The sequence below is a fragment of the Zingiber officinale genome, chromosome 2B (genome assembly GCF_018446385.1).
Source record: "Zingiber officinale cultivar Zhangliang chromosome 2B, Zo_v1.1, whole genome shotgun sequence".
Lineage (NCBI taxonomy): Eukaryota > Viridiplantae > Streptophyta > Magnoliopsida > Zingiberales > Zingiberaceae > Zingiber > Zingiber officinale.
The window spans coordinates 61,351,657-61,375,501 of record NC_055989.1 but is presented as its reverse complement, the minus strand read 5'-3'; positions in this window follow the sequence as shown (position 1 = coordinate 61,375,501).

The following is a 23,845-nucleotide window of genomic DNA, read 5'->3' as shown; positions in this document are numbered from 1 at the left end:
AAGAATTAGAAATGATCATGGAGGGAAATTTGAAAATTATAGGTTTAATGAATTTTGTCAAACTAATGGATATAATCATGAATTTTCATATCCTAGAACCCCCAATAAAATGGTCTAATAGAACGAAAAAAAATAGAACATTACAAGAGGTCATTTGAACTATGTTAAATGAATATAACTTAAGTAACCAATTATGGGCTGAAATAGTAAATATGGCATGCTATATTCAAAATAGAATATTAATCAATAAATTTCACAATAAATCCACCTATGAAATTTATTACAATAAAATACCTAATCTAAATTATCTAAAAATTTTTGGATGTAAAGTACTGATATTAAATACTGAGGATTATTTAGGCAAGTTTAAGTCAAAATCCTCAACTACATATTTTTAGGGTACTCCACAACTAGTAGGGCTTATCAAGTCTTTAACAAAAATATTCTAAAGGTTGAAAAAACAAAAAATGTGATTTTTGATAAAGAAAATAACCTACCGAATTTAATCAATGAAAATAGTATTCAAAATATAAAAAATATAGAAGATGATGAAGATAATCAAATTAAAGCAAAACACAATGAATTAGAAGAACCAATTGTTGACCCCAATATAAGACCATCTAGGGTTAGATCCAACCACCCAACTGACCAAATTCTGGGTGACCCCCTAGGAGTTCAAACTTAATCATCTTATAGAAACTTAAGTCAAATAGCTCTTATTTCCAAAATTGAACTTAAAACTATAGAAAAAGCCATACCTGACCAAGAATGGATAATTGTGATGCAAGAAGAATTAGCTCAATTTGAAAGTAACCAAGTCTGAGAACTAGCACCTAAACCCACAAATAAATCTATAATTGATATTAAATGGATATTTAGAAATAAACTAGATGATAAAGGTGAAATAGTTAGAAATTAAGCTAGACTCATGGTGAAGGGGTTCATCCAAGTAGAAGGATTAGATTATGATGAAACCTATGCACCTGTAGCCAGACTTGAATCCATCAGGATGTGCCTAACCTATGCAGCATATAAAGAATTCAAGTTATACCAAATGAATGTAAAGTCAACATTCCTAAATAGGTTCATCAAAGAAGAATTTTATGTAAATCAACCCCCAGGATTTGAAGACTTAGACCACCCAAACGATGTCCTTAGATTAAAGAAAGTTTTATATGAACTAAAATAATCACCTAGGGCTTCGTATGAATGACTATCAACATACCTAATATCTAAGGGGGTTAACCAAGGACAAATAGACCAAATATTATTTGTTAAAATCTTAGAAAAAGATATTTTATAGCTCAAATTTATGTAGATGACATATTTTTTGGCTCAACCTATACTAAATTTTTAAAAGAATTTACTAAATTAATAAAAAAATAAATTTGAAATGAGCCTAGTAGGAGAACTTAATTTTTTCTTAGGTTTACAAATAAAATAAACAAAAGAAGGAATTTATGTTTTTCAAACAAAATATGCTAAAGAATTAATTTAAAAGTTTGGAATAGAAAATTTTAAAAATATAAATACCCCTATGACAACTAATGTTAAAATTGACTCTGATTTAGAAGGAAAATCAGTAGATTTAAAATATTATAGAAGTGCAATAGGAAGTCTACTATACCTAACTGCAAGTGGATTTGATATTTTATTTGCAGTAGGTATGTATGTTAAGTACCAATCATGTAAAAAGAATACTTAGATATATTAAAGGAACCCTAAGTGTAGGACTTTGGTACCCTAGAACTAACACATTTGACTTAGTTGGGTACTCTGACTCAGATAATGCCGGGTGCAAACTAGATAGAAAGAGTACAAGTGGAAGCTGCCAATTTCTAGGTTAGTATCTAGTAAGCTGGTCCAGTAGAAAGCAACATTATGTTGCTTTATCCACTATTGAAGCAGAATATATAGCCTTGGGAGAATGTGCATCTCAACTATTATAGATGATGCACACTTTAAAAGATTATCAATTAGAATATAAAAATATAAAAATATCAATTAATAACATAAGTTATGTTAGACTTTCGAGCCACAAAAACTACTTTTTGCGTTGCGGAAACCTCGAAGCTAGCCACGGATCCGTGCGAAGATAAATAAAAATATTCATGTACATGTTTGTCTACACTAGATCTACTTTAGATCTACATGGAAAAGAAGTATTACCCTTGTAGCGATGCCCTTCGCTTATCCCGCTCATCCAAATGATTGCCGGATCTCGTAGAGTGTCAAGTGTGTACTCCACTACACGTATCCATACGGACAAAAGGTGGAGAAAACTACTTAGAGTGTGCTAGCACTCTTGAGAGGTCTCGGGAATGGAGGAGAAGGAGAGAAGAAGAATAGAGGAAGAAGAAGAAGCCTTGAATTCCCTTGATTCAATGTGGCCGGCCACTTATTAGAGCTCTTATATCTCCATGTAATACCAAGAGTCATGACTTTTGGTCTTCCTGTCACGCCCCGGAGGAGTCTCTGTCCGAAGAAATAATCAACGGGACACCACGTGATCTAATGATCTCCCGGCAAAACAGATCTACCAATCGATCCAGGAAATCTGTCCTCCGAATAGCTAAAAAGTGCGCGGATTTGGTTAATTGATCAACGATTATCCAAATCGCGTCATGGTCTTGTCATGTCCTCGACAAACTCACCACAAAGTCCATAATAATATGTTCTCATTTCCACTCAGGAATAGAAATCTGTTGAAGTAAGTCGGCAGATCTCAAATGCTCGGCTTTCACTTGCTGACCGCCAAGACATCTAGCTACAAAATCTGCGATGTCATTCTTCATGTCATTCCACCAATAGGAACGCCTCAAATCTCGGTACATATGGGTACCGCCTGGGTGGATAGCCAATCGGGAGTGATGAGCCTCCTCAAGTAACTCCTCCCTGACCGGTGAACTGGAGGCACTCATAATCGGCCTTGGTAATATATAATACCCACATCAACGCGGGTGAACTCTGTTTGCTGCCCAGAACCTAGCTGGTTGCCAATGAACTGTAAATACTGATCACCAGCCTGGGCCTCTCGGATCCTCGTCCTGATCGACGATTGAGCAACCATGGTAACAAGAATACCCTGCTCTATCTGTAACCACAACTCGGTGGCAAGCCAAAGTCACTCTAGACTTCCGGCAAAGTGCATCGGTAACCACATTAGCTCTCCCCGGGTGATAGCTAATGGTATAATCATAATCCTTCAGAAATTTCATCCATCTCCTCAGTCGGAGATTAGGTTCCTTATAAGTAAAACAGATATTTGAGACTCTTACGGTCAATGAGAATCTCAAATGTAACGTCATATAAATAATGTCACCAAATCTTCATGACAAAAATAATGGCGACTAGCTCCAAATCATGTACAGGGTAGTTCTTCTCATGCTTCTTCAACCGACGAGAAGCATAGGAGACTACTCTATCGTGCTGCATCAGAACAGCGCTCAAACCCTGAATAGATGCGTCGGTGTAGAGGACATATCCGTCCTCTCCAGAAGGTAAAACCAAAATCGGAGCCGACACTAGTCTCCGCTTCAGCTCCTAGAAGCTGGTCTTGCATTCCACAGTCCAAGTAAACTTCACGCCTTTCATGATCATGCGTGTAAATAACATAGCAATCCGTGAGAAACCCTCAACGTATCTCCGGAAATATCGAGCCAAACAAAGGAAGTTGCGAGCCTCTTCTATAGACTCCGTCTACTCCCAACGATAATAACCTCGATCTCCTGTGGAACCACGGTATACTCCTACTGGTGACCGTGTGTCTCAAACATCTCACAGAAGACAACCAAATCAGCACTACTGATAATCACATATACATGTTCTCGTCGAAACATCTTTAGACCTATGCAAAGGTAGTGTACGTGACTCACCTCAAATCCGTAATAAATCACAACATCGTCAACAAAGACAATGGAAATTGATCCAAACATTCTAGGGATACCCCAATCATCGAGTCCATGATAACATCTAGGGCACCGCAAGCACTAATGGTAAAACCAAGACACATAATGTCCGTATCACAGACATTCCTAACAATAAGATCCCCAACAATAAACAGATCTAATCACCAACGATATATAATCACCAAAGAATAGAACCTACGGTGTGAGAGCAATGATCTATCACACGGAATACCACATATGTGGGAGCAACGCTCTACCACAAGAAATCCTCCATATGTGGGAGCAACGCTCCACCACAAATAATCCAAAATATAAATATGGGAGCAATGCTCCGCTACAAACAATCCTCAATATGTAGGAGCAACGCTCCACTACAAACAATCCCTAAATATGTGGGAATCCAGAATATGTGGAAGCTATGCTCTACCACAAACGATCCATAACATGTGGGAGCTACACTCTACCACAACAATACATAAGTGCCCAAAGCACCTAACTATCTAGCTAGAGACTGCACAAGATCTCTCTACTACAGATCACTGTGGGTAAGCCTAGGGTATAACCACCCAGTAAGCAAATCAAATCTATAGTCAACTCAATCAATATCGTAGTGGGTCACCTGCCGATAAGAAAATGGGTTGACAAGGTAGTCCAACAAATGACATAATGCAGACACTCCACATCCTGCATTCAACATAAGTAGAATCCTCATGATACTACCAACAATACACCTGGCACACGTGCACACACAACATAGGTATAATCGACATAATCCTCCAATTATTGTACACCAAACATATACACAACTCAGGTATATTCAGTATAATACCTCCCACATGTCAATCAGGCACGTACAGCTAACTAAATAGCTATAATCCACAAGGAACCTACAATAACCACATCAAGATGGAAATACTCACACTATCTGCAAATGAACTATCCATCATAGAACTCCTTCAACTCATAACAATCATATCTACACACCACATAAATATGCATAATCAACATATTTTAAATCCAATCTATCACACAAACCCTACGCCACCTTCTAAGTTATCCAATTAGGTACATACAGTCCAAAATTAAAGTACTCATGGAATAGGATACATCGATCCTCTATCGACTGACCAAGTCGTCATTAGTATATGGCTAATTCAATCCTTTCCCACATCAGTATAAGCTAGGTACTCGATGTGCTCAAGATATCCAACTAAGCACGAATAACCCAAGATTCAAACATCTAAAAGTAAAGTAGGTCAACATAAAGATATAAATACTATCCACTACCCAGCTATTAAAAGCAGAGGCTGGTATGTGCCTCAATCTGCTAACCAACTAGTAATAACATAAGCTAAAAACTACTGGTGTATGACATGATAAATCACCAGAAACTGTAACCCTTAATCTCTATCAAGGTCGATCATCATCAGGGTTTTACCTAATACATAAAATATCTACTATCTCAACTAGACAGGTACTAATAAAGAATACTAATACATGTCATAGACTGTAATAGTGAACAGGGCATAAACTAATCAAAAAGGTAGGATAACATATACCAACATACCTCCTATAGCTTGGAGATGTCCTGCTTCTGCCAAGTCCCAAAATCCAAAAAGTCACATCGAGAAGACTAAAACATGAAATCCGAAACACGAGAAATAAAACTCGTAAGCCGATCTCTGATACCAAATAGATTGATATCAGATAAATCTCGAAAATCCAAAACACATAGCAAGTATCGTATACCAGCTCTGATACCACTAAATTGTCACGCCCCGGAGGAGTCTCTGTTCGAAGAAATTTCGGCAGCATCTCCCTTGTACGGCGGACAATCTGAAACTTTTCTACAAGCACTATATACCTCAGCCACATGCGGCTGGAATAATAACAATAAAAGAAAACAAACACCACGCAGTTAATATCAAATTCAGCCTCTGGCTGACACAACCACGCAGTAAAAAAAATAAAGCAGCCCACTCGGCTGTACCAAAACCAAAACACAAAACTGCTAGCCGGCTAGACTTACACAACCAATAACATAAGTACAAAATACCACATAACAACGTCAACACTCCAAAGATAAAACCAGAGTACAGAGCTAAACAAACTGATACATAAAACAAACAAAACATACGTGAAACCGATAAGTCTTCTGATGTGACGTGGGGACCAGCAGACAGGATGCTCCAAGCGACACCATACATAACCTGGTACCTGAAAAAGATAGTGCCAACGGGGGTGAGTTCAACAACTCAGCGAATACCAATGGACATGAGTAGTAAGATATATCTAACAGCAACAAACATGGAATACAGCTTCCTAATCATATATAGGGAATATGCAAAACTGAAAGGTAACTGAGGAAGCTGTACTCACCAGGAACTCCTATCCAGACAAAAGGGTCGTCAAACCGACAATAATCCTGTATGCAGGTCAAAGTATGCATCCAACCAAAATGCAGCAAACCAAATGCAGCAAACACAATCATAAGAATATAAATGCATCAATGCATATGATGCTAATGATGCGTCTGGTCACCCCTCGATCATCTCACACACAAATGGTGAGACCGAGTGGGTAGGGTGTGACAACCGTGAACTCGTCGTCACTACTCACGATGAGTGACCGAGTGGACGGGATGCTATCGGAGTACTCCTGTGACCCCAAATCATAAATGGGGAGCTCAATGCTCTCAACTCCGGTACACGATGACGGGGAGGTATCTCTGCCGGCTACCACCGAGTCACGACCAACAGAGCCAAGCGAGTCCACCATCTGCCGGCTACTATGTTGCTACACTAAATGCCCGAGCCAAACAGAGGAATCGATCACGGCTACCACTGGGTCATATGACCATGAGCCAAGCAAGAACCGCCACACACCTGCCTGATATACCACTAAACCATGAGTGGGGGTGTGTGCAGTACATGTAACTGGCGATGGGCTCAACCATAGTGGAGCCGACAATCGCACAGCATGCAATCATGATGCATGTCACTATGCATAACAAAAACTGATCAACATAACCATATCCATATATACAAAATGGGTACTGTAAAAGCGATGGTCACATACCAAAATCTATAGTACACAGGTCAGATAGAATATCAAAAATCTATGTCCTGAACATAATAAGTATGGAATATCCTGATCAGTATAGAAAAATCCATATATACATAATATGGGTACCACAGTATCAGTAGGTCAATCCACGGATCTAGGGCATACAGGTCCTCTATGGTATAACAACCTAGATCCTAAACATATCTCCTTCCATAACATATGTACCAACAATATGCAAATATCAAGAATCAAGGTCTAGGTACACGAATCATATATGATATACAAATAGAGGTACACAAGCCAGTCATGGCATAAAACCTAAGTATCAGACAATCTCGATACACATGACTGAAACCAAAAGTCCAGAACCTAGTCCTAACCTCAGTAAAACATGGTATGTCACTTATTCTAGAAACTAAGATACTCATGGTAATACAGTACTCATGGCAATAAATCACATGATATAAGCACGGATACGTCACAGGCGATAAACCTAACATGCTATGGATATCAAACAGTGACATACCAAAGACAAACATGTTCATTGCTTGTAGTTATAAAATACTATGCATATCCAAAGACAATATCATAAAAGATAAGTCAAGAGGTACCCGCCTCCGATATAGATTGAATCGAACCAATCCGATGTCGAGACGCCCGTCTCGAATCACAGTCCTGTAACAATACATTTTACAATTAATTATATCATTAAATCAAAATGACCAAATCCTAAACCTATTAGGATTAAATCATAGTGAATCAATCCAATAGATCCACATCCCCTTCACAATTCACCACACCTCACCAATTCCAACACATAAGCAATTATGTATGTACCAATTCCTACCTAAATCAATATGTACCATAATCATGTTCCTTACCTAAATTCACATGATCATCTAAACAAATCCTCCAATTCGAAACATGATCTACAACCAATATTTAAATACATATAATCCTTACCTCAAATCACAGCTGTGCTGGATGGAAGGGTTGCTGTTGGAAACCAGGTGTCGCTGGACAAGAATAACAACCTCTCGGCAAAGACTTCTTGACTCTTCCTCTCCAAATCTCGTACCCTTGATCCACAACCAGGAGGAAGAACATACACAGCAAAGAAACACAACAGGAAAGAAAATCAAAGGTGAAGATCACTGATCCTCTGCCAAGTTCGTGGCTGCTGGACCCGGGTGGCAGAAATGGACTGTCGAATCCCAAAATCACCAAAGATCACCACTTCCTCACCAACTCGTAACCTTCTTCCTCCCCACTGGTCGGAGGTGATCAAGAATCCGTCGATAGTGCTAGGGCACGGTGAAGTCGGCTGCCGGTGCTAGGGCACAGGGAAGAGGTTGGCGTCGCTGGAGGGGAGAGGGGTCGGGGCTGCTCCGTGCGGCGCCGATCTAGGGCAGAGGTGTCGTGAGGGAGGAGGAAGAGGGATCGGCCAGGGCTAGGGTTCGGATGTCGGCGGATCGGGCGCAGGGGAGAGAGATCGGCAATGGGCGACTCGGCCAACGGTGGCTCTAGGGCACACGGAAAGAGTGGCCGGAGAGGGCAGCGGCAGTGGCGTCGTCGGCGTCGGCAGAGGAGAGGGTGGCAGTGGGTTTGCGGCGCCGGTTGGGCGACGGCTGCGCCGTAGGGCGTAGATCAGTGAGGAAAAGGGGCGCAGGTTTGGGGAAAGAATCGGGCGGGTGAGGAGAGAAAATAAAGAAAAAGAAAAAGAAAAGAAAAAGGAAAAGAAAATAAAACTTTTCCTCATTAAAACAGGGTAGCCTAAACAGGCTTTCCCGGACTCCATTTTTATCCCCGTTAACTCGTCCGTACGAGCTTTGAAAAATTCCCGAAAAATCTCCAAAAATCCCGGAAAATTCCCTTATTAATATTCGCCTATTTTCGGTATTTTACACTTCCTCATGAGGTGGCACACAATGATATAGCCTTGATGATGTGGAACATCATCATTGGCCGGCCCATGCCAAGTCACAATGAGGTGGCATTTGGTCAAGTCAAACTTGACCCTTCATATTCCCTCTCAAGTCAAGTAAAACTTGACCACTTATCTCCCATGGTTGATCAAATCTAACCTTTGATTCAAATCAATTTAATTTAATGAATCTCTATTCATTGGTTTAAATTGATTCAATGAATCATAATCTAAATTAGACTCATTCGACACATGAATCAAATTGAGTCCAACTCAATTAGTCTAATCTGGATTACTCTTAATCCAATTTGGTTCATCACATGAACCTAATCCTCTTGGTCCATCATATGAACCTAATCTCCATCTAACTTCCCTCTGTGTGTGACCCTATAGGTTCTTGTAACGTTGGCAATGCTCCTAAACCCATTTAGAAACATAAGTAATGAGCGATATCTTACTCTAATCAATTTATGTCTTGAACTCCAAGTAGACTCACTCTAATCAAATGAGCTCAATATCTTATATTGACCTATTTGGACATGGCCATGCACTTAGTGGTCTCACTCTATCAAGAATCATGATGTCACTCCCGTCATATAGGAGGGATAGATCACATCTACATCACTCACATCCCTCCGCATAATTTGTTACATACCCAGTAGTCACCTTTATAGTCCACCCATTTACGGGTGACGTTTAACGAAGTCAAAGTATGTAACTCCTTATGTAGGGAACCATGGTGACTTCAGGTCCAAGGATTGATAATCATACTAATAGTCACATGAGAAAGTATATGACACTCATATAACGATCCACGATACTTTCTCATGGAGGGTCATTCAGTATACATTCTCCAATGCATACCCATGTGTCAACTTGATATCTAATATCCATGACTTGTGAGATCAAGTCATCGAGTTGACCTACATGCTAGTCTCATCGCATTAACATTGTCCCTGAATGTTAATACTTGACTAGGAATGATTAAAAGTAGTGTTCTCTATATTATCTCATTATCAATTCAACCAATCGATTGATATAGATAAGAACCTTCTACTCAAGGACGCTATTATACTCAATTATTTGGCACCAATACAAGTAAGTATAATAAGCATAAAGAAATGCCTTTATAAATATATATAGGAATATGATACATCGAGTTCATACAACAATCATCACATGATCGGCTGTAGGGCTCTCACTAACAAGTTCCATCAATTTAACAAAGAATCCAATCTACCACTCAAGTACTAAACACATAGAGGTAAAACATTACTTTGTAAAGGATCATGTAGCTAGGGGTGATATTGTACTCGACTGTATTGAGTCCAAGTCAAACCTACCAGATATTTTCATAAAACTTTTACCTGAACTCGAGTTTAGTATAATCAAAAGATAGTTTGTCATGTTCTAACTAAAATAGATTCAAAATAAAATATTATTTAAAAAAAATCATTTCTTTGTTGTTTCTTTAAAAGTTATGTTTTTTTATTAAAAAAGGTATTTTTCCAAAACAACTTGATTTTAAAACTTAGGATAAATTATTTTTGTTTTCATTAAAATTACTTATTTTAATAATGCTTTCAAAGATTGGACTTAGCCTAGATCTTTCTCCCTAGAAAGCATGTACCCATAGGTATCATCCAAAGCATCTCACAAGCACACAAGGAATTGTTGGTTAGAGCCCTAGAGCCAATCATTTGATGATTGTAAGGACTCATTGTATCATATTCTTGTATATATATTAAGGCATTTGGTTTTTGGTTATTATTGTTAGGACCAAAAGTAGCTAGAGGGGGGGGGGGTGAATAGCTCGTCGCGTGCTCGTCGCTCGGCGTGGCTTGTTTCTTCAAGGATATGCAGCGGAAAATAACAGAAACAAACACACAACGCTAACAATGTTGGTTTACTTGGTATCCACCTCACAAGAGGTGACTAATCCAAGGATCCACACCACGCACGCACCCTCCACTATGAAAACACTCCTTTTCGGTAACTACCGAGGGCGGAGAAGCCCTACAAGACTCTCAGTACAAGAAGAAAGGAAAGGAAAACAAAATACAAGCGCAAAGCTTACAATGAGTACAGAAAACCCTAACCCTAGCTTCTCTTCTTGCCTTTGATCCGCCTCTTGACTTGGAAAGCTTCCAAGATCCTTCAAGAACTGGCGATCTGATCTTTGAGAGCGCTGTGGAGAAGTTGGCGAAAGATCTGGAGTGAATCGGAGAAGAGATGCCAAAGACAACGTCCGCCTGTGGCTATAAACCCGACGCAACGGTCGGATCCCGATCGATTCGAATGTTCCCAATCGATCGGGGAGGCTTTGGATCGATCCATGGATCGATCCAGAGCGCCTATCGCGCGTCGGATCGATCCACGAATCGATCCAGCGCTTCTTGCGTCCCAATCGATCCAGCGATCGATTGGGACATCTGATCGATCCACGGATCGATCCGACCATTTAGCACAGAAGGCTTGGATCGATCCATCGATCGATCCTTGGTTTTTTGCCCAAAACCAAGTCCCAAGCCTACCAAACCAACACCCGGTCAACCTTGACCCGTTGGTACATCATGCCTAGCATCTGGTCACTCCTTTGACCTGCTAGGACTTCCCACCAAGTGTCTGGTCAATCCCTTTGACCCACTTGGACTTTTCTAGTCGTGCCAAGTATCCGGTCACTCCCTTGACCTACTTGGACTTCCACCAGATGTCTGGTCAACCTTGACCCATCTGGATTTCCTCATGCCAAGTATCCAGTCAATCCTTTGACCTACTTGGACTTCCCAACACCAGATGTCCGATCATCCTTGATCCATCTGAATTTTCCCTTGCCTGGCTTCACTCACCAGGACTTTCACCTAGTTTCACTCACTAGGGTTTTCCATCTGCCTAGCTTCACTCACTAGGACTTTCCATCTGCCTAGCTTCACTCACTAGGACTTTCCATCTGCCTAGCTTCACTCACTAGGACTTTCCATCTGCCTAGCTTCACTCACTAGGACTTCCCAGTCAAGTATCCGGTCACTCCCTTGACCTACTTGACTCTTCTTCAATCAATATCTTATTGTCAAACATCTAAACTCAAACCAAGACTCAGCTTGGTCAACCAGGTCAACCTTGACCTGAGGGATGTTGCACCAACAATCTCCCCCTTTTTGATGTTTGACAATACCACAATAACACTTACAATACCACATGTAAGTTAAGCTAATCCCATAGCCTCATTCTTCATGCCACTGGGTAATGAACACATAAGTTAGACTCTTCATTCTCCCCCTAAGAGGGCAAACTCCCTCTAGGTAATGAAAGCCTAACTTACACCCATTCACAGGTCCTTTCATTCTCCCCCTATTGGCACACATCAACCCATCTTTGGGCACACATCAACCCATGCCCCAATTTTGGGTACACATCAACAAATCCATTTGTTGACGACTCTCCCCCTGAAGAGTTGCGCATCGTTGTTCACAACATCACTCGTTGTGATCAACACGATAATGAAGGTCCCATACCCTTCATCTATCCCTAACTTCTCCCTCAATGTAGACAAATACCCAACCCTGAGCATTTTCTAACCACTTGAGTTTCCACTTGAAATAATGAGGATATCCACTCCCCATTTCAAGTTCAAAAGCTCGTCCATGAGCATTTTCTTTAAAGAAGGTTAACCACCTTCCAAGGTTCATGAAAAATAATTTTCATGCCTTTAAAGAGTCCCTCCCCCTAAAGACATGGTGGTAACTTCTGTCATTGCACCAACAATGACTTGGAATCCCTAAACCATTAGGAAAACCAATTTTAGAAGTTTTGAGGTTCAAATATTCAAAATTTGAAACAAACCTCAATCTAAACTTCAACTTAGCCTTCCTTAACCAATTCATCCTTGTTTTCACATGAAAATACCCTTTTTATGTATACAAATGTATTTTAGGGGTTTGGAATGGTCACATAGACTAAACATGGTTCAAAGATACTGAAATCAGCCTTCCCAGCCAAAATCAGCAACTTGGATCGATTGGAGTTGGGTTCCAATCGATTGAACCTGTCTGAATCGATCCACTGATCGATTCAGGCCTTGTGGATCGATCGGCTGATCGATCCAGCGAGCTACTGCTCGCGAGAGTTGCCTTCTGAATCGATCCACGGATCGATTCAGGCACTCCAATCGATCCATGGATCGATCGGAGCCTCTGATAGTTGCTGAATTTTAAATTCAGCCAACTTCAGAAACCCCTAGAAAATTCTACAAAAATCCAAAAATTATGAAATTTTGTGTAGACATTATTTAGGGCATACTTAGTCATGGAAAAATAGCTTTCTATGAAAATACTTTATATTGTCAAAGATTGACACAAACTTGAAAACTTGCAAAAACTTTAGCGTTTTCTTCAAGTTTGTGTCTAACTATTCAATGGTGATTACTATCAAAAGATAGCCTTCACCAAGGTTTTCCAAAATCATTTTAAAAACATTTTCAAAACCAATATCCCATCATGTTCCTTGGGCATAATGCACATGACTTGTACATTAGCTTTCCCAATGATGGGAAAACACATAACTATGTGTTTTGATGAACTTAAAAACTCAAATGAATGCACTAAATCAACATCTTGAGCTTTGTTCATCATCCTAACATCTCACTTGTATCTAATGTGCACTAAAGCACATACAAGTCACCTTATAGTCTTTGTGAGATGTAGATTTTGGTTTTGCCCTTATCTAGGGATCATGCATATCTATCTAGGCATTTCAAAGATATTAGACATCCACCTAGGATGTCACTTGTTAATAAGTGTTGTTAAATGCCATTTATCCTTAATTACAAGGAATTAAACTAATGCATGATAATGTTATGGCATACATCAAAATACAATAACTTTCAAAAGAAAGATTTCTATAACTACATGATGTATGAATGTCATGACATGATATTTTTGGATTTTGCATAATAAAACATGAATGCTAAAATAGACATGATGTCATGGCATATGATGGGCAAACAATCATGGCAAGATTTAGCCTAAATAAAATATACCTAGATTAACTGTCTAAGTTTCCTTGAAATCTTAGCTAAACTTACAACTAAAACCTAGATTGCCCTAAAGTGCTTCATGAAAATGCCAAAGCCTAAATTGGCATTTCTACTTCCCTTGATTAATTTATGCCAATTGAAATTAAGCATATTCCTCAAATGTTGGCATATTTCATTTTTCCACAAGAGTAGCACAGTTAAATTTAGGGCCGGATTGCCTTAAATTTCCTAAGAGCATACCAAAATCCCAACTTGGTAGTTCTTATGAATTTCCCAATATGTGCCATTTAAGATTAAAATCAATTCTTCCACCATTAGGCACATTTTACTCTTTCAAGGAGTAAATAATAATTTCATTTCATTTTCAAAGGTTAACAAAAACCTTGAAAATGCTCCTTGAGTGTCAATTTCCTCAAAGTTGGGTTAACTACCCTTCTAATCGGAGTTGACACTCTCTAACCCATCTATGGGGTAGAGAAGATGCTCCTAGGAACCCAACACCTATTGGTGCTCCTTGGATGCTCTAGGTATTCACTAGGGATAACTTCCCTAGATACCTTCCTAGTGACCTTGTTTGGCTTCTTGGAGGCCTTGGTCACACTTTCTAGGTCAACTCTAGGGATAGCCTCTCTTGTGACCTTGTTAGTGACTTTCTTAGACTTCTTAGAAGTCTTAGTCACTTTGGTTGCAAAGATACTTCTAGGGATATCTTCCCTTGTATCTTGGACTTGACCTCTAGACTTAGGGTTTGTTCCATAGCTATATGGAACCCTATGATAACTAGGCACATCCTTTTTAGCTTTGGGTTTGTATCCCAAACCTCTATGACCAGGTGATGACCTTTGTGCTCCTAGACCTAGGCTATGCTCATTTTGGCCTAATAAGATATTTTCCATCCTTCTTAGGGTCTTTTCCATTTTATCAAGTCTTGACCTCAAGACTTGATTTTCCATCACTAAGTCCTTAGTTTTTGGTTTTCCATTAAGTCCATGAGCATTTTTGTTTCTAGGCTTGTAGCTACAATCCTTAGAGTTCTTGCCTAGATTTCTATCTACCTCCCTAACCTTAGGTGTGGTAGTCTTAGCATGGAGAGCCACATGATTTTCCTTAATTTTACCATGCTCTCTATTTTTATGGTAAATAGCATTAAAATGATAAAAATTAGAGCTATCATGCTTTTTACCATAATGCAAGGGAATAGGCTCAATAAAAGTTACCTTCCTTTTTACCTTGGAGGCTCCCCCTTGACTAGTGCCTCCTTGAGCCTTGACCACCTTCTTCCCCTTGGGGCATTGACTCCGGTAATGCTCCTTTTGATTGCAAGAGAAGCATATAATATGCTCCTTGCTCTTCTTTGTATTGGGGATGGTCTCCTTGGGCTTCACCTTGTCCTTTTGTACCACTTGGCCCTTCTTCTTGGCCAATTTAGGGCACTTGCTCTTGTAGTGCCCATGTTCCCTACATTCAAAGCATATGATATGATTTTTATTATTAATTGAAATATTTATACCTTTGCTTGTAGGGGTGGCATCTTTTTCTTTGGATCCGGAGGTAGAAGCTTCCTCTTGATCAACCCTTGATCCTCCTTCATTCGATTTTTCTTGACTTGTGGAGGTAGAAGCTTCTTCCTCCTCTTCTTCTCTTGACCCGGATGTAGAAGCTTCTCCTTCTTCTTGATCCGGTGTCACCGAGGATTGCTCCCCCTCAATCCTAGAGGTGGAGGTTTCATCATCTTGAATATGAAACAAGGAGTATGCTCCCTCCTTGTTCCCTTCGTTGCATTCCCTTGAGGATGAAGCTTCTTGGATTTCCTCTTCTTCGGAGGTTGAGCATCTCTCAACCTCGGAGTCCTCCTCTTGGTCTTGCTCCAAAGAGTCACCCTCTCTGGATTCTTCATGATCTTGTACAGTGGAGGGGATCTCTTCATGAAGCTTGTCCAATTTGCTCCATAATTCCTTTGCATCTTCAAATTCTCCAATTTTGCAAAGGATGGTGCTTGGCAATAAATTAACCAAAAGCTTGGTCACTTTGTCATTAGCCTCGCACCTTTGGACTTGCTCCCGGCTCCATTTGCTTTTCTTTAGAACTTTGCCCTTTGAATTTCTTGGAGCCTTGAAGCCTTCCATTAGAGCAAACCATTGCTCTATCTCCATCATAAGAAAATTTTTGATTCTTGATTTCCAAGAATCGAAACTCGTAGAAGTGTATGGTGGAGCCACCCTTGTGTCAAATCCAAGCCAATCTTGGAATTGCATCTTGAAGTTGAGCTTGATAAAGTCTTGAAATTGAAGAATTTGCTCCAACTTCTTCACCCTCTAGCTTTTCTTGATATGCTTGACCCTTCCGGCGATGATTCCGGTGAAGAGCGGCCTTGCTCTGATACCACTTGTTAGGACCAAAAGTAGCTAGAGGGGGGGGGGGTGAATAGCTCGTCGCGTGCTCGTCGCTCGGCGTGGCTTGTTTCTTCAAGGATATGCAGCGGAAAATAACAGAAACAAACACACAACGCTAACAATGTTGGTTTACTTGGTATCCACCTCACAAGAGGTGACTAATCCAAGGATCCACACCACGCACGCACCCTCCACTATGAAAACACTCCTTTTCGGTAACTACCGAGGGCGGAGAAGCCCTACAAGACTCTCAGTACAAGAAGAAAGGAAAGGGAAACAAAATACAAGCGCAAAGCTTACAATGAGTACAGAAAACCCTAACCCTAGCTTCTCTTCTTGCCTTTGATCCGCCTCTTGACTTGGAAAGCTTCCAAGATCCTTCAAGAACTGGCGATCTGATCTTTGAGAGCGCTGTGGAGAAGTTGGCGAAAGATCTGGAGTGAATCGGAGAAGAGATGCCGAAGACATCGCACGGCTATAAACGACGCAACGGTCGGATCCCGATCGATTCGAATGTTCCCAATCGATCGGAGGCTTTGATCGATCCATGGATCGATCCGAGTCTCTGCTATCGCTCGGATCGATCCACGAATCGATCCGGCGCTTATCGCAGCGTCCCAATCGATCCACCGATCGATTGGGACATCTGATCGATCCACGGATCGATCCGACCTTCGCTAGGAAAGGCTTGGATCGATCCACCGATCGATCCGGCTATTCGACTGATCGATCCAGACATTGGTTTTGCCCAAAACCAAGTCCCAAGCCTACCAAACCAACACCTGGTCAACCTTGACCCGTTGGTACATCATGCCTAGGATCTGGTCACTCCTTTGACCTGCTAGGACTTCCCACCAAGTGTCTGGTCAATCCCTTTGACCCACTTGGACTTTTCTAGTCGTGCCAAGTATCCGGTCACTCCCTTGACCTACTTGGACTTCCACCAGATGTCTGGTCAACCTTGACCCATCTGGATTTCCTCATGCCAAGTATCCAGTCAATCCTTTGACCTACTTGGACTTCCCAACACCAGATGTCCGATCATCCTTGATCCATCTGAATTTTCCCTTGCCTGGCTTCACTCACTAGGACTTTCCATCTGCCTAGCTTCACTCACTAGGACTTTCCATCTGCCTAACTTCACTCACTAGGACTTTCCATCTGCCTAGCTTCACTCACTAGGACTTCCCAGTCAAGTATCCGGTCACTCCCTTGACCTACTTGACTCTTCTTCAATCAATATCTTATTGTCAAACATCTAAACTCAAACCAAGACTCAGCTTGGTCAACCAGGTCAACCTTGACCTGAGGGATGTTGCACCAACAATTATGCTTATTTGTATTAGTGTCAGATAAAATAAGTATAGTAACGTCCTTGAGTAGAAGGTTCTTACCTATATCAATCGATTGGTTGAATCGATAGTGAGATGATATAGGGAACACTACTCTAAATCATTCCTAGTCGAGTATTAACATTCAGGGATGATGTTAATATAATAAGACTAGCATGTAGGTCAGCTCGATGACTTGATCTCACAAGTCATGGATATAGAGATATCAAGCTGACACATGGGTATGCATTAGAGAATGTATACTGAATGACCCACCATGAGAAAGTATCATGGATCGTTATATGAGTGTCATATACTTTCTCATGTGGCTATTAGTATGACTATTAGTCCTTTGACCTGAAGTCACCATGAATCCCTACATAAGGAGTTATGTACTTTAGTTTCGTCAAACGTCACCCGTAACTGGGTGGACTATAAAGGCGATTACTGGGTATATAACGAATTATGCAGAGGGATGTGAGTGATGTAGATGAGATCTATCCCTCCCATATGACGGGAGCGACATCAATATTCTTGATAGAGTGAGACCACTAAGTACATGGCCATGCCCAAATGAGTCAACATGAGATGTTGAGCTCATTTGATCGAGTGAGTCTACTTGGAGTTCAAGATTTAGATTGATTAGAGGATGACACGGTCTATGCCTCACATTGATCAATCTAGATGTCTAGGATAGAAGGACAATGTCACATATTGTGAGGAGTCACAATTAGTAGTCACAAGGTGATGTTGGATCTCAACATTCTTGTAACTTGGGTAGCAATGATGTATTGCTAGATGCCGCTTATTGCTTATGTTTCTAAAGGAGTTTAGAAACATTGCCAACGTTACAAGAACATATTGGGTCACACACAAAGAATAAGTGGATGGAGATTAGGTTCATATGATGAACCAATTGGATTAGGTCCATATGATGCACCAAAGATTGGATTCAAATTAGACTTATTGAGTTAGACTCAATTAAATTCAATTGTTGAATGAGTCTAATTTAAATTTGATTTATTGAGTCAATTTATATTAATGAATTGAGATTCATTAAATTGAAATTGACTTGAATCAAATGTTGGATTTAACTCAACAAGGAAGAAATTGGTCAATTTTGACTTGACCAAATGAAAGTTGAAACATCAAGTTTGACTTGATGCATTGCCACATCATGTAGGTTGACTCATCCTACATGGCATGACATATCCTTGCCACATCATCACCACCTCATAATGGTGTGTGATGTAGCCTAAAATCTATATTAAATGTCACAAATAGGCTTATCAAATTAATAAAATGTATTTTCCACTGAACCCCTTAATTAAACAATAATGTCGTAGTAACGAGCCCAGGATCGCTCTCGAGGAACCAACAATATGATGTAATCTTAGGATCGTATTTTTATTCTTATTTTTGGGGTTTTCGATATAAAAATGGAATTGGGGGGAATTAAACTTGAATTTAAATCTAACAAATGAAAAGTACAGCGGTAAAGAAATTAATCTAAAGCATAACTAAAACCTAACTATGTGCCAATGAACAAATCATTACGCATTGTCACACTACGTTGTGATAAATCCATCAACACACTTAAACTAAATATGAAATAACAAGACAGAAATAAAACCTAATCTAAGCAGAATTTAAACCCTAACTTAGAACTTAAATACTAAACAATTAACTAAGCATCAAACAAGAATTAAACAACTACCAAACATGAATTAAACTTCAACAAAACAAAGAAATGCTAAATTGCAATGATAAGAACACTAATAAAACACTAATAAAACAAAATAAATCCTAACCAATCCAACTCACAACCAATCCATACAAGTTTCACACTCTTGCCGTCACACAAAAGTGCCAAAGTCGAGACCACCCAACTTTGGACCTCAGTGGAGCATCTCTACAGCGTATCAGTTCCAGGATTGCTCAAGAACGCCGACGGACCACCCCCGGCGAGCTAAGAACATCCCAAAACCCACTCAAGTGCCGAAAATATGGAAATCTGGACTCGGAATCTAGATGGAGGCTGTGGATTGAAGATTGTGGATGGATGAGGCTCAGCAACGTCGGAGGACCACCGCCGAACGCTTCTGATGAGAATCGGCACTCAGATTTGGAAGAACACCTCCAAATCTAGAGGAAACAGGGGCATGCCGAGAGAAGACTTCCACCGGCGGAAACACCCACCGGAGGCTCCAGAGAATCGGGATGAACTGCTGTAGAGGTTATCCACCGAGGTTGAAACTTGAGAGAACGATTGGAGAAGGAAAGGGGCCGGAATCTCGGAGATGAACGCCGCGGGACGCGCAGCTGCGTGAGGAGATCGACGAAGATGCTGGAACACTGTAGCTTCTCATTTAAACAGATCTGGATATGATCGGACGGCTGATATCATTCCGGGCTAAATCAACGGTAAAAAGTCATCCAAAATCTGATCCGAAGGTATTGATCTTGCTCTAGGGTCTGGATCTACCCTCCCGTAGGTCGGATCGATCAGATCATCACTGGATGACCCAGATCGGCCCAGTCTTCATTGAACGGCCCAAATTAATTCGGGCTGGATCAATGGCTGGATGAACTCAGATCTGGATCAAAACTTCCAGATCTTCATAAATAGCTTAGATCTGCTCCCCCATTAAGTTGGATCGGCCAGATCTTCAACGGATGGTCCAGATCTGTCCTATTCTTGATGAACGGCCCATAATGCTCCAAAGCTTGATCTTCTTGTTTGAACTCCGATTCGAGCCCAATTTCGGTCCAAATAGATCCAAATTCAAGATCCTTTGATGCCTACAAAATAAGAATCAAATATTAGCATCAAATAATATAAAAATAAAGTAATTTGCAATTAAGTCCAAAAATACACACAATGCATAAAATGTGATGTAACCATGATTTTAACCTATGAAATCAACATCAAACCATGCATATATGAATCAAAATAATGCAGTAAAATCATAGTTATCAAATCCCCCACACTTAGTCTTGAACGTCCCGTGAAAGTAAAGAAAACTAAAAATCGTCTCCACAGAAAATTCTCTAGCAATATCTAAAAGATAGTAAAAAGAATTTAACTAAGATCATCTAAAGATCACTAACAATCATGAATACAATCCAAACAATAATCAGTAGGTATGGTAGTTTCAATCCAATCGAAAAAATTAAGCAAGTTGCAATCTCACAAGGAATTTACCTAATCTATCTCTCACACTCAAACATGTGTATAAGTGGAGCTCACTCAATGCAACTCACAACATTTCACTACCATAAGCTTGCTTATTTTCTACTTCTCCACCACCATAGAACATAGCATACATGAATCAAAAGGAATTTATCATCAAGAATTGAAATGGAAGCAAAAAGAACAATGAAAGTGAATGAAATAGGTAAAAGAAAAGAGTTCAATGAAGTATATGAGAAGATGAGAGTATTGGAGGAATATACTTGATGAGTTGACCCTTTTGATGTGAAAAGAGATAAATACCATTTGTCATTACCATTTCAAAGTATCAAGCTAACCTCTCCTTCAATTTGATGATTATCCACAAATCTTGATACTCTATCTCCACATTTGATACTCTTGTCTTGCCACTATTTTTTTTTCTTTCACTGTTTTTTCCACTTTAATTCCATTACTTGGAAACCCAAATAATCTCAAATCAATTTATGAATAAGAACTTCCTCACCCCCACACTTAAAACTTTGGCCGTCTCGGACAATAAAACACAACATTCTAACCTCTTACTTGATAAACCTCTAGCACTGTTTTCCTTCCTGCAGAATTTTTTTTTTCCTGCAACTTTGAATACATCATAAACATAGTCAACATAGTTCAAATTTCCATAGAATTGTCCAGCAACTATTTCCAGGTTAAGCAACAACGTTTAGAACTTCCAGATTCCAGGATTCGTGTGATTCAAATTTAGATCTGTGGACATTTAGATCTGTTAAATTCAGTAGAAGCAGAGCTGAAATTTTATTTCTGCAGTAATGAATTCTGAATGAATTTCAAGTTGTTTCAAATCATGAATGGATTCGGATTTCAACCAATTAATGGTGGATCTGCAACAGCAATAATACGAATTACAACTGATAACTTTCTAGTAACCAAGCTGAGATGACCTTGAATTTCAGAATTGTTGATTAGATTAATTGGAATTGCTTCACCTTTTGAATTCTGAAACTGAATTTAACAGAAGTATTTTTTCAAAATTGAATCTGATAAAAGTAACCATTCCCAATTTCAGTTCATTGAAGACTTGATCCAAGCTACAAAATTCCAGCAATGACTAAAAATTGAAATGATAGAAGCCCTCCAGTATATGCATACACTGATTCTGAAAATATGCAGAACAGAATTCTACATTTTCACCAATGATACAATTTGAAGTGATCTCATGGCAATTGCATCCATTAAGTGAGCTACGCAAACATCAGTGTCAGAATTGAAATTCAAAATTTTGAATTCAAAAGAATTTGGCCTGAGACATGAAGAACTCATGGATAAAATTTCAGAATAATTGCAGCATTTCAGATTCCATTTCAGATTCCACTTATGCATTTCTATTTTTATAGCAGATTATGAATCTGCTCATGATAACATAGTATCTGATCTCCCACATGACACTGAAGCATTACACTATCTTCGTAGTGTCGGCAGATTGCCATTTAAGTTTCCTGAACTTTTCAGTTTCAGCAGCTTAAAATTTACAGGATATCAACCTTCCATTCTTAATCAGGACTTGATTTAAATTCATCAACAAAACTGACTGATTGAAATTAATAGAGAATTCTAGCACACAATTCCTATTAATGTGATCTCTATTGCATTGGTGGAAAACGAAATCAAGCTTCATTAATCACCTACAGCAGTTAAACCAATCCCTAGTATTGCAAGTTGAACAGATTTAATTGCTTCTCGATTTCTGTCATTAACAGATTCAATAAAGATGTGTCCACTGATACCTTTTCTCTTTTGTAGCATAGGTCTGAAACTCCACTTCGAAATTTACAACAAGAAAGACAATTGTTTCCAAAAGAACAAAAATCAGAACCAAGAACAGAGATGCACTGATTCTGTTTTCTGAATTCATCTTCAACCTGTGGATTTCAAAGAAACACTAGCTCAAGTCATAATGAGTGAAGCTACTGGAATAATAGAAGTCCAATTTAAGTTGTTACTGAATATTAGCAGCAAGTGAACAGATTCATAAACCTTTTCCGAGAGCTGCATTTTCTCACTGCTACAGCTTATGCAATTCTGTTATGCAATTCACAGTTCAGTTTCAGAAATTGAATTTCAGAAAACTTTAGATTAAAACTTGAACGGTTTAGCTTAGGAGAAAGTTTCATTTGGCAATAGTGCATATTCTAGAACTAGAAGTTGATTCTGCAAACAGATCGTGTCACTGAACAATGAAGCAGTAACTTCTGCTAGCAGGGCTAAATCTATTTCAAATTCTGATATAGCTCTTAATGTGCATCACCATTCAAGCAATAAAAATTAGGTTTCAAATTAGATAGAGTTCCAAAATCCGAAACAACTCAGCACTTCTTCAATAATGTTGCCAATATTAGTTACAAAATCTCTAAACTGGATATAATCTCTTGTTCCCGAGCAGAAAATGTGTTGAAAGGTTGGCACAATTGCATTACTACATTCCATCAATTTCTGAAATCAGATTTATTTATGGCTGTTGTCACTGAAATTTCATGCCTTGAGTCATAACAGTCTACCTCAGCATTTCTGTAAACATATCAGGTTATGAAAAGTACATGTTTCAAAATGGTTTTGATCATGACATCTATACCTTGATACTTATTCCAATTGCAGGATTCCAAATGCATGCAATTGCTGTACTTCAGTTTCAGAAATCAGCTCATTTCTGGAAATTCCAGCCTCTTCCAGACTTAAGTTTCAGAATTCAGTTTCAGAGGTAATGTCAAGAAATAAATTCAGAAATGAAACTGACTCAAAATCCTGGGTTTCAGATTTCAATCTCATGCTTGGAATTATAGATGTACCTCAGTCGACAATAGAAATAAGAGGTGCTTTTCTTAGTCTTACACTGTCCAGAAAATTGTATCACATATTGACACACAACATCTGAGTAATATTGATAGCAAAGGACACTCATCCTTAGAGTGGGATAAAGTCAGCCTCATGTCAACACAGA